The sequence below is a fragment of the Alligator sinensis genome, unplaced genomic scaffold (genome assembly GCF_000455745.1).
Source record: "Alligator sinensis unplaced genomic scaffold, ASM45574v1 scaffold256_1, whole genome shotgun sequence".
NCBI lineage: Eukaryota > Metazoa > Chordata > Crocodylia > Alligatoridae > Alligator > Alligator sinensis.
In genome coordinates, this window is record NW_005842139.1 from 905,739 (window position 1) to 918,887 (window position 13,149).

Genomic DNA, 13,149 nt, shown 5'->3' on the forward strand with positions numbered 1-13,149 from the left:
CCCTGCACCGTGCTCCAGTCTCTCATCACATCCTGGCCCTGCATGAGCCGATACGTCCCGGGCCCCGCACACGCCTAGGGATGACTCTGATCCTCAGGTGTATCTGGCCCTGCCAAACTGAAACCATCTAGCCTCTCTAAGTAATCCTGAATCTGTTCTGCCATTGTTCTAGGCTGTTTGCCTTCTGTATCTTTGCTGCCAACTGCACTTGTCAGCTGGTAACTACCCTGATTTGTGAAGACTTAAGTAAAAAAAAAAGGCATTAACTATTTCAACCTTCTCTGCATTATCTGTAACTAGATTGGTGTCTTGGGTCTTCCTCTTACTTTTCATAGATTTCATAGATACTAGGGCTGAAAGGGACCTCGGAAGATCATTGAGTCCAGCTCCCTGCCCAAAGGACAGGAAGTCAGCAGGGGTCATAGGATCCCAGCAAGATAGACATCCAAATGTCTCTTGAAGGTGTTCAATGTAGGTGCTTGAACCACCTCCGGCGGCAGTCTATTCCAAACCATGGGGGCTCGGACAGTAAAGAAGTTCTTCCTTATGTCCAGCCTGAAACGGTCACGGAGGAGTTTGTGACCGTTTGATCTTGTCATCCCTTGGGGCGCTCTGGTGAACAGACGTTCCCCCAGATCCTGGTGAGCACCCCTGATAAATTTATAGGTGATCACCAGACCACCCCTGAGCCTGCATTTTTCCAGGCTGAAAAGTCCCATAGCTCTCAGTCTCTCATCGTAAAGTCTGTTTTCCTGACCTCTGATCATGCGTGTGGCTCTCCTCTGGACCCTCTAGCTTCTCCCCCATATCAACTTTTGCCATACTTGCAGTATCCCTTTTTATTGGTTTTTATGTCCCTTGCTGGTTGCATCTCAAACCATGCCTTGGGCTTGCTCATTTTCTCCCTGTATGCCTGTACGATAGTACCAGGGAAGAGTATAAGACTATGACCATTTCTACATTTTGTAAGGTTCAATTCTAAAGTTCAACACATCGAAGAGACTGCAATCTAGCCAGGTTGGTCTCCTGTTGCATTTCCCATTCTTCCATCGCATCAGGATAGTTTGTTGTGCTCTTTACAGCCAGCTCTACTGGTCTCCTTTGTGCCTCAGACTGGCTTTTCAAGGGATCCTGCCCACTAGTTCCTTGAGTTTTTTGATAGGCAAGACTGATACAGCATTATCCCTAGAATGAGCTAGGAGCCATGTTAGTCACATGCATAAGGTAACTTTGTTAAGTAGCAACTGACCTTCCTCACCCTCCTCAGATTAAAAATTAAAAAGCCTAATTGTCAGTATATTAAATATCTTATGATTAAGCTATTTAAAAATAATCTACTAATTGCAAGTTAAATGGGTTTTTATTTTTAAAGAATCAGACTCTTGAATTCTAAACAAAATATCCCCACTTGCTGCTTTAAACTAAGCCTTCAAAATTGATCTGCAGTATTGCTACAATGAGACTGGGGATTAAATAAATGACACTATGCGTCTAAGTAATTAGCCTATATGGTTCAACCTCTCTACAAGGCTTTGAACAGCACATGCTTACAAGAGACAGAACAGAAAGTTAATGTAATTACTTTAGAGAGTAGTAAAACTAGGACCATATTCTGCAGGATACATATATATTTTTAAAGACACCAAATAGTTTCAACTAGTACCATTTTTCTGATGGGTTAAAAAAAAAAAATCCAAACCATCTAAAGCATACATAACCTGCTCCTTGCTGGTAACCGTTCTATTTTGCTCAGTACCAAAGCTTATAAGATGCAATCTATCCTTGATGTTATACAAAAGACAGCAGCTGCAGACATCTCTGTATACATTACCCTCATTGTACTTCTGGAGACAGAGAGCATTTTGTGATTTCTGTACCCACAAAAATAAGTTCTGGTTAGGGGTCTGGTAGCAGTCCCTATCCAACAGCACTACCAAAATGAAGATGAAACAATGGCCGTGTAGCACAGTCCGATGATCCGGGAGCTAGCTCAACTAGTCCTAAAGAGAATAGTAGTCCCTACCACAGAGGTATGCAATCTCAAGATGGAGGTCCTCAGAGTCTAGAAGAAAGAGAACGTCCTGGGAGGAATGGCTGTGGAGGTCCACAAGAGTCATAGTAGTTGGCTCATTTTCCATGCCTAGAAATAGACCGAGTAGGGGCCAGTTTCTGCAGTTCACACTAAATTAACTGTTTTCTCATCTAGACATGCAAATTCACTGCTCTGTGCAAGATACCACCTGGGTGCGCAAGGATACACAGAAAAATTTCAATTCCAACACAAGCCTTAAATAAGACCCAAAGTATCAGATCTTTAAATACCAAACCAAAGCAGGTGCCTTGTTTTTAGGTGATGAAAAGTTTAATCTTCATAAAGAGACAACCAAAACTAGTTTAAATGTTCATCCTTTGACTGGAAGTGGGTTTTTTGGGGCAGGGGAGGGGAGAGAGGGGAACAAGAGGAAGCAGATGGCTTCTGCAGAAAGCTAGAGTTCACATACCCACTTATGTTTGCAGTAATAAAATATCTATTAGGTTATCCAGTCCATTGCCCTCTCAGCCAAGACTGATCCCTACTGCAAGTAAACTAGTGCTCCCCTGTTAACTAGCTGACACCTGATCACTTAAACTGAAGTCATCATAAGGAAGATAAGGAGAAAGGTGAGGGCCACGAGAACACAGAAAAGTTTACGCTAATAAAGAAAATATATTTGCTGAAGAATTAGGTTCAGAGAGTCAACAGCCAAGGAAAGCCAGTACTTAGGATGTAAAAATTAAACGTTTTGTCTGGCAGGGATTTAACACATCCTACAGGAAATTGTTAGCCATACCTTCAGTGCAGCAATGACTAGCTGGTACTTACCCATGCTTGGGCAGAAATGGTAAAGGCAATTCATTTGCCCTTGCAAAGTTAGAAGCCCTGCAACCACACAACTTTACCGAGATCTCCTGCCAGCTGTCTGGTCTTGAAACACTCAGCAACAATAGGAGACACTCATGTAAAGTTATCAGACGAAGATCTTCCTAGATCCTTCTTATTTACCTGTGCTCTGCTCTCATCACTACGTTTCTTTTTTCCTTTTCTTTAAGTGTTTGTTTCTAAAATGTTCTCTCTGACAGTACTGTAGATTTGCAGTCAGCCTGAAATAGAATAGTAGGCTGTCCCTACCATAACCTTTCAGTTTTGCATTTAAATACAAAGCCATTCTGCAGTTCTTCCACCAATTCAACTCCTACACACTCTATTCTTAGCAGTTTTATTTTCCACCCAGTCTCATTTACTATAAAAAGAATGCAGTGTTTCCAACTAAAGCACAATTCTGCTGAAACAAAGGCAAAATATGCATAACTCAGTACTACGTATGAATCCACACGAATGAACATCCCTATTATCTTTTATTTATAAAAACCCTTTTCATTTGATTCTCTTTCCCAGGTCTGTACTTAGCATCTAAATATTCTAATTATCATTTGAGCTACGGTAAGTGAAAAGCCCCAGTAGCCTATTGATGCCTGCTTATCACATCTCCAATTCTCATTTGAGCACTTCTAAAGCCCCTTTTGAGTTTGTATTTAGGCATTTTCTTAAAAATAATGGCAGCTATAATTAGAGCTTACTAGTAACAAACTATACCAAATAAAAAGTCAAACAGAAAGCTACAAAAAACTAAAATAAAGGAGAGGTGGAATGGGTAAGGCCTGTGTCACTTGGAAGCAGAGTGGTACCAATGACACCCAGACGTTATAGTGAGGACACGCATCAGAAATGCATCGTCAGGCTGGCAAATGTGGCACGCAAATGTGTTCCTTTAAGTCTGAAATGGTACTGAAAAGGAAAACAATACTATCTACATTTCTTACAGTATAGGCTTTTCGTTTAATAGCCAGGATGGCAATAATTTGAGATGCATTGTTTTCTTTGACAGTCAAACAGTAAACGCACTCTTAAAATCTTAACTGTCCACATGCCCTCTAAAGATTTTCTCACCATGCAGGGTTTCTGTCATCAAATAACACTGAACCCCTATTAAAGAAAATACTAATAATAAAAAAAAGACACTCCTTTTCTGCAGGACAGATGGCATTTTAAGACTCCGGGCCTGTAATAATTGGATTTAATACTCTATACTACAAAAGACATGAAACCATCTGATCAATACCCTCTGACTCCATAACAAAGATAAATGGTGACCAATAATTTTACCTTTGCTTTTTTTTTTTTTTTTAAAGCTTAACTGGATAGGGAACCTGAAGTATGATAAAACAGAAAATATAATCAACAGGAAGAAATTACTAGTGCAGAAAGGAATAATGTGGGCTGTATTAGTCTCTGTAGCTGGTACTTTTTGGCATTTGCCACCAAAGTGCTTGAGTGCCTTTCAAACACTATTCAATTTATTCTCATACACTTAGATTAGAGAAATGGCAAGATTGCCACTTTACGTAAGGGGAACTGAAGCACAGGAAGCAATGTCTTGCTGAAGTTCACATAAAAGTCTGTGGCAGAGTAAGTCCCTGCTCTTACCCCCAGGCCCATCCTTTTTCTTAGTCTTGTCTTCTGGATACAAGGGAAGAATGGCACTATACTGAAGGACAGTATAAATCAGTGACTACCCCGATACAACAGGAAATCCTGCACATCTTGGATCATTTGTAGGAAGGCCCAGGCATTTGAGCTACACTCTAGACCCATCTCCCACAGCAACCCAGCCCCTTTGGGAACCAGATGCTCAACAGCCCCACTCTAAAGGGACAGAAGACCTTGTATAAGAAAAACCCCATTGATTTCCAAGTGATACGTGATGGACAGCAGTTAATTTTCTTGCTCCTGCTAAGTCTAGTGACAACAAAGAGCCAAACACCCTAAATAATGTCCTCTCTCACTTTTGAGCTCTCCACCCCCCACCCTCACTACAGAAAGGATGTGAACAAATTGGAGAGAGTCCAGTGGAAGGCAACAAAAATGGTTTGGGGGCAGGGACACATAGTTGGGGATGGTCCCGCTTTGAGCACAGGGTTGGACTAGATGATCTGCTGAAGTCCCTTTCAATCCTCATTTCCTATGATTGTAGGTCAATGGAAGTGTGCTACTGACTTCTCAGAGGTCAGGATGATACAGATGGAGTTTACAAAGAAGGAATTTCATTGTCTGACGCAATGGAAATGATGTCATGAGGCGGGTAGGGAAATTGACCCTTGAAAGGGGCCAAGAAGTAGGCTTTCCTCTACTCTTATCCTCTACATAGACAAAACAGGTGATGATCTGACTATTTAAGCATAAAATGCTTGTAGGAAATTTCAAGGCTTACTGACGTTTTCACTTAAGACATGGGTGGGGGGGCGGGAGTGCATCTACATGTGCAATTCATTTGACTCCAGAGTAGTTTGAGCCAGAGTAAACTACTCCCAGCTGTGAAGTGTACACGTGTGCCCAGGACAGTAGCAATTTGAGGCAGGTTGGAGCAGTATACACCAGGGCTGCTCCAACCCTTCTCTGCCCCAAGCTTCAAGTGATGGTATTGGGCAGTGGAGGGGCACAAGGGTGCTGAAAGTGCAGAGCTGTGTAGCTAGGCAGCAGGTAGGAGTCTGGCTCCTGGCTACCTGGGATGACCGGGCACAATTTATGCCCAGTGTCACCATCTACACATCGATTAAGCACAGGTAAGTGTACTGCCGCCAACCGTCGGAAGACGGTACTATCTTACAGCAATGTTAATTAGTTTACTGAGGCCTAATACTATTGCGGGTGTATATGGTGATACTTTACTCCACAACTAATTAGTCTACTACTAAAGCGCACATATAGATGCAGCCAGGGTGTATTTTATTGGTACTACAAGGATTATGAAACATTAATACTTTGTGATTGTTTAGAACTTACTAACATTAGACATACTGGCTTCAGCGAATAAACGTTGAAGATGTGGGCAAGCATTATTTCAGTTTTACAGCTGGGGAAGCTGTTAGAGTGAGGCAGAGAATGGTATTTGAGAACTGCAGCAACACAGTACACCAGCATAACGATATGGTTCATGCTTGTACTTTATTACTTGATGTTTGATATTACCGAACGAAATACATTATGCTCCATTATAATGCTCCACATAGTCCAGCCACACAAAATATATTCTTCATGAATAGACACTTAATCTAGTTGGGGAAAAGGGGCGGCAAATATTTAGTACAGTAAATTGGGAGTAAATTAAAGCAAGATGGGACCATATTGGTATAAGAAGCTTTATATGTACATGTAGCAGAAGCATATGGATGAACAGGGATAATACAGACAGTCAAAAAGCTCAAGGCTGAATCAATTCAATCTTCACAGGTTAGTCTAAGCTGCGTAGATCGAACCAATAAGCAAGTAAACAGACATTCACTTTTGACTATAGAAATGCAGCCACATGACTGTAATGGCCCAGGCCAGAAGGCAGGGGGCACTAGAGCACACCTCCCTGCTCGGCTACCGCAGACAGCTTGGGCCAAGGCTAGCTTGCCCACCCTGCAAGGGGTGGGGGGTTTGCAGGAGAGGTGCAAAGCATCCTGGAATTCTGGAAGATTTTGAGTTAAATGATTTAGGCTAAATAAGTTTATTTAATTTCTGTCCCAGATCCCGCTATAGATTCAAGTTAAGTCTGATACTACATCCATCCAGGTATATCTTAAAACAGTTTCAGCCATTTTGAAAGTGATTTAAGTGCACTAAGCTTCTGTTGTCTTACAGCTTTGAACCAGTTTCCAATCACTTATACCAGTTTATGTGCAATTTCTGTCCCTAACCCAGGAGAGGACATAATCGGAAGGGGGAAAAAGGCAAGATAGCTAGGAGAGTGAATTTACTGAGTGCACTGTGGGAACTCTAAATAGATTTACTTTCCAAAAGACAGACAGGTGGGATGGGACATGTTTGGCAAATACCATAATTTGTACACACATATACAAGTTCCTCTGTAGGATGAAAGATGACTGTTTATAAAAGTTATCTTTTTCAAGAGATCTCACAGTGAGATACTATAGAGTTCTACCAATTTACTACTATAGTTATACTTCTGAAGAATAAATTGGGTATATTAACTTTCCACTAGGGAAGATACAGAAATTGTGATGCTCAGTAGCATGTCTCCAATTCACAAAGCATAAGGTGGCCTGATAGAGCCGGGTGTAATAGACCCATACATGGGTGAGCAGTGATGAAGAGCTGTAGAAGGCATCCCCTCTAGAAGCTGCATACAAGGGCAAGTTACACCCCCACTGATCCTCCTACATTCAAGTTCTCTGGGTTGCAATGCTTGGCCTTGCAACACAACCCTTCGTTGTTTAGTTGATACTGTTTCTATTGAAGCCTCTAGAAAACAAATATATGGAAACCTTGTTTTCAAAGGCTTTGAAAAATCTAAATTTGGGGCTTAATTTATGACAACGGGAAATTCTTCAATAACACATTACTTATTAGCTCAAGTTTAATTATCCAAATCTATGCTTAAAGAACCCCTACTATAAAAAAGAAAAAAGTCATTATAACATAACGCAAGAGCATGAGAAATATAGCTGAAAACTAGGGCTGTGCGAAGCTTTGGGTGGCGATGCGATTCAGAGGAGATTCAGCCCAATTTGGTGGCCAAACCTCTGAATTTGAATCGAATCAGGGGACCAATTTAAAGGTCAGAATCAATTCAAAGCTCTCTGAATCTTCAGAAAAGATTCAGACAGCTTTGATGATTTGGGCAGTCCCTGGTGGCTGCAGCAGGGACCTCCAGCCAGAGTCGGAGCTGGTAAGTACAAGGGACAGGGGAAGGGAACCATAGGGGGACCCCTGCCAGCCTCCCTAACCCCCCAGCCCCGCCATGGGTGCCCCACCCGCCCCAGCTCCCAGTACTTTAAAAAAAAGCCCCGGTGCTCACCGGGTCCTTCCGCACAGGGGAGCAATCCCCACTGCCCCCCACTGCCCCATGCTGCATGAGGGGCTCTGCCACAAGCCCCCTGACCCCCCCCCACTCCTCCAGACCCCCCACAGGTGCCCTGCCCAGGGCAGCTGTGGCCCTTTAAGGAAAAAAGGAGAAAAGCCCCAGGACTCACCACTCCTTCAGCAGCCTTGGTTTTCCGGAGGGCTCATGCAGAGCCCCCCACATGGCATGCAGCAATGGGGGGCAGTGGGGATTGCCCAGCCAGCAGGAACGGTGAGTCTGGAGGTTCTCAGGGGGGGTTCTTAAAGGGCCAGAGCTGGTTCAGACTGAGCTCCCATGAGGGGCCTAGGGGAGCGAGAGGGAGACCGGGGGCTCGTGCAAAGACCCCATGCAGTGTGGGGCAGTGGGGGGCAGCAGGGATTGCCTCTTGCCCAGCAGCACCCGGTGAGCACCAAGTGCTGGAGCGGGCAGGGCAGCCATTGCCGGGCTGGGAGAGGGGCAGGGGATGGGCCTGGCTTGGCTGATTCAGATTCGACAGCAGCTGAATCTCCAAATCAGATTCAGCCCAATCAATTTACGACAGTGATTTGAATCACCGAATCAAATCCCTGTCCCCCGAATCGGCTGAATCCAAATCCGAAGCGAATACTAACCACTTCACATGGGCCTGCTGAAAACACTACAGTGAGAAGGCTCCCCCGCCCCTGCAAAAAAAAACCCCAAAACCACTCATATGAAAGGAAACTAACCCTTTTTTTTGTTTTTTGTTTTTTTAAATCTTCATATAATATAGCTAAGCCAGCAAACAGGAGACACTACTTCTCCCAACCTACCCAGATTTAGACCCTCTGCAGTAAGGCCGAGGTCACTGTCAGCATAATATTCGAATACTGGGCCTTCACTACCCACTGTGCACATAGAGAAAACAAGGGTGCAGGTTTCTTTGTGGTACTGTTCTAGTTTTAGAAATGACATGGCTTCTTTGTGATTACAGAGAATAAAAGAGGACATGGTAGGCTAACATAAAACTGAAAATTATGATTAAAGACCTAAGATGCAGTGAAAATTAGATCTTGGGAATCGAAACAATTCCCTCTCAGAATGCTGAAGAAAAATCCATTGTCTAAAAGCCCACAGCTTCCTTTTCCTGTAGGCTAATGTCCCTTTTGGACTCTTCTCTGAATAGATATTTTTATGAGGCTCAGACTATAGTATAGTCCCTAACCACCCTTTAAGCATTTCATTTGAACATTTATGCAACAAAATAGGCACTGAGAAAAGAACTGGTTGATTAGCCTGTCTGATTTTCCTCGTGTGTTTAATAAAGATAAAAAAAGGGAGCTTTTTTGTTGTTTCCTGATATATAAACGTCTTATCTTTCACCTTACATTTTTCAAATGTTTTATTCCCTGAAATGAGAAACGTTAAAATACGACACTATCCACACAAAAATTTGCTACAAAAAAATTCCTTTTTGTAGTTTCATTTCTATTTGCATAGCAAATGTAAACTTGAAGCAAAGTGACCTTGGTTATAAAAAATAAGAAAGCAATGTCAGAATTGATAGGACCTACCATTAGTATTTCATTCTGACAGGTAGGAAATAGGCATGTCAGCAGTAAATGTTACGGACTGAGCTGTGGCCCTGATCACAGTCAAAGCGGTAAATTTCTTCCTACAAAAGTAATTTCCATCAAAACAAAAAGTGCTTAAATAATACAACTATCTAGAGATGAGAATAACTTTCTATGGCAGAGCTCAAAGACAAACAAATGAAAATGATATACATAGCCTTTGTGTTGTGTAAAAGCCTGAAAAACAACATTATGTGTAACTAAATAATATTATGGTTAAGTAGTTAGCTAACTTTTTACTTGCTAGAAACTTATTTCCTCCTACATGAAAAAATTAAAAACAGCCTGCACCAAGAGATGACTGCACAACAAGAGGAACTCTTGTGGGCTGAACCTACAGAGCTGCCTACCTAGAATGCACGTTCTATTTAAATGTATGCTTATCGTGCATGCCCATTCCCACAATTAAGCGAACAAATGGTCATTTCTCTGCACAAACCACCAGGTAGCAAACTGTCCTCTCACAGCCAATATACATTTGTATAAGGTCATTTTATTACTACTATCAAAAAAGGTAATGCATCGAAAACACTGCACAGTAGATCAGTCAAGGTAGGTCTACGCATTCCAGGTGAGTTTTTTTAATACTCTCCAGCCTCCTTATGCCAGCTGAAAGGACCAGAGCAATGTAAAGGTTCTTTTAAAGCCTCCATGGAGAATGTCCCAAAGGCAGAGGCTGAAGAAGACAGCAGAAGTTTACATATGAAGACTTGTATACGGTATAGGTGATACGCCAGGAGTCGGTCTGTGTCAGAGGAGCATGTAGAAAGATAGCAAGTAGGTCTGTGGCTATTACAAGCAACTTCTTTTGCTCCAACTTAGTGAACAGCTCATAACTTAGGTGGCTGTAAAGAGAGATGACTCAGAACCAGAGGCAGTCCAGACTCATGAGTGCACATGATAACTCACAGCCACTTTCGCACCCCGAGCTCAGTGGCCACTACTTGTGGGTAGCATCAACATGCTGAACACAAAAGCAATACTTAAAAACTTAAGATAGATGAATAAAACAGAAATCTTCTACCACACAGCATGGACAATACTACCTTAGATATAATATTCAAAACTTGAAGGAGAGTGATATGTTTGCACTGGTGGATAGGTTGGGGAGGGACGTTCTGGAGACCTGGCTTCCCTTCCCCACACCCCTAAAAATCTTCTCCCAGAGCAGAACTCTCTTACATAAAACACTTTATTCTGTCTCGGATATTATTTTTACGCTGTTTGTTGTTCTTTTCCATAGTTTGAAATTTTCAAACAAATTTCTTCATATATAGTCTTTGCAAATCTAAGTATTGTCCTAAATTCGTGTGCCAAGTATATTAGCTAATATAGCAAATTAGCTAAGCATGCAAATACAATCATACTAGTCTCACAAGCCATATCCATGTACCCTCTGGCTAAGTACACAAAGTCATAAAAGCCCAAGGCTGAATCGATTCAATCTTCACAGGTTAGTGTAAACTGCATAGATTGAACTGATCAGCAAGTGAACAGACAGTCACTTTTGATTCCAGAAATGCAGCCAAATGCCTGCAGTGGCTCAGGCCAGAAGCCGGGGAGCACAAGAGCATGCCTGTCTGCTCAGGTGGAGCAGACCATTTGGGTCACAGCTAATCCAGCCACCCTGTTGGGGGGTGGGGTCTGTGGAAGAGGTACAAAGCATCCTGGGATGCTGGGGGTCTGCAACGTAACTTGAATCTGGAGGGAATCTGGGACAGAAGTTCAATAAACTGATTTAGCCTAAATCAGTTCAGTCTGATACTATATCCATCCAGGTTTTTCTTAAACCAGTTTCAACCATTTTGAAAGCAGTTGTTGTGCACTGAACTCCTGCTGCGTTACCAATTTGAACCATTTTCCAACCACTTATACCAGTTTGTGTGTAATTTGTCCCTACCCCCTTAGGACACTCTTACACGTACCCTGGAGGTGAAGCGGGTGCTTTAGAGCGGTTCCAAGAGCTGCTCTAATTAAAGCACCCAGAGCATCTCATGTATCAGCATCCCTGTGCTTCAAAATGGAGGTGGGGGTGCTTTATCTAAAGGTCATCGAACAAGCTTTAGTTAAAACACCCCCACTGCCATTTTGAAGCATGGGGATGCTGATACACAGGATGCAGAGCCTGGCTGGAGCAGGGCAATTACTGATCACTTATACCAGTGTGTGTAATTTCTGCCCCTTGCCTCTAGGGACAGAATTATCATGCTCCAGCAGACGCAATTAATTGAGTTTGCTTTGACACACTGTAATTACAGTGCATCAGAGTAGGCTCCTGGCTCGTGTGCAGGCACCTTTAGACAGGTTTACCATATGTGATGAAAATATGGTATGGATTTATCCATATTTCATCAATGTATCACTACATGGCAATAAAAGTTTAGAATCAGTTTCAGATCCATGCTGGGCATGATCCAAGAGATTCTACTAACACCAGTTGGAATCACAGAATTGAAACCTAATGTGAAATTCAGGGCTGCACAAACATATGAAAATAATTACTATGTGCCTCACTGCCTACTTTCATCCTTGCTTATGTGCTGTGAGCATTAATTATTGGATATATTGCTTCTTTTTTTTTTTTTTTTTTGGAGGTTTCCATTTTCTCCTCAATACACTCTAGTGACACTGCCCATTTCACGGTAACCTGCAACAACAGATAAATGAAAGTGCCTCTTACTGGGAGTCTCATTTATATGAAATGTTTAAAAAAAGAGGGTGTAGAATGTCAGCAATAAAAATATTGCCTAAAAATAAATCAGATCATAATGCCTTCTGTTTTGTTTCATGACCCCATTTTATGTTTTATGAACTTTGACATTTAATTCACAGGCCCAGGATTCACTTTTTACATAGAGGAAACCTTTAACAAGCAAGCAAATATTTAATTCCTTATGCAAATTCTTAAATTCACTGGTTACATTTTTAGTCAAAGCAGTGGGTTGGGAAGGTTAACTGAAGTGCCCTGGAAGGCTATGGATTTGAGACAACTATTTGGATAACTCATTTTCTAGATCAAGAATTATGAAAGAAGAATCTCTCATTCTCAGAAGGGGAGAGATGGGCTATAGACAAACCTGTGCTCAAGTGTTAACCAAATAGTTTCTCTATTGGACGGGTCTCATTTTTTACCTGGACACATGGGCAGCTACTGCAATACGGATCATGCAAAAAGATTACCTGTATCACACTGTTGTCCTGAGATATGCTCAGAGGTTCACAGAAAGGCCAATAACAAATTTCAGATTTCCCAGATTTTCATTATTTGTGGGGAGAGTAGGGTTGACTATTATGTTAGCAGGACGATTATTTCAATTTGTTAATCAAAATAAAGTTGTGACCTACCCAGTACTTTGCATTAAATCTTGTGGGGTATATTTATTCAGGCACATCTTCTGCAGAAATGTAAAGACAGGAAAGGTTTCTAACATGATTAACACAATCCACTGTTTTATAACCATAGGGCACATGCTGATGATTATGAAGCCCTACAAACACCTATCTTGAAATATGTTGACTAGTGTATCTATTGCATATTCTCAAAAAAAAGAAGACATAATGGTTGAGAGTCAGCTACACAAACTTCAATTCTAGAAGCTGAATTATTTGTA

General features: G+C 41.9%; 1 protein-coding gene across 1 annotated transcript in view; it reads right to left on the bottom strand.

Annotated features, from left to right (window-relative positions):
• BEND5 (BEN domain containing 5) overlaps positions 1-13,149 on the bottom strand; it is a 934,984-nt gene that overhangs the window by 596,452 nt on the left and 325,383 nt on the right. The gene's annotated exons all lie outside the window — the stretch shown is intronic.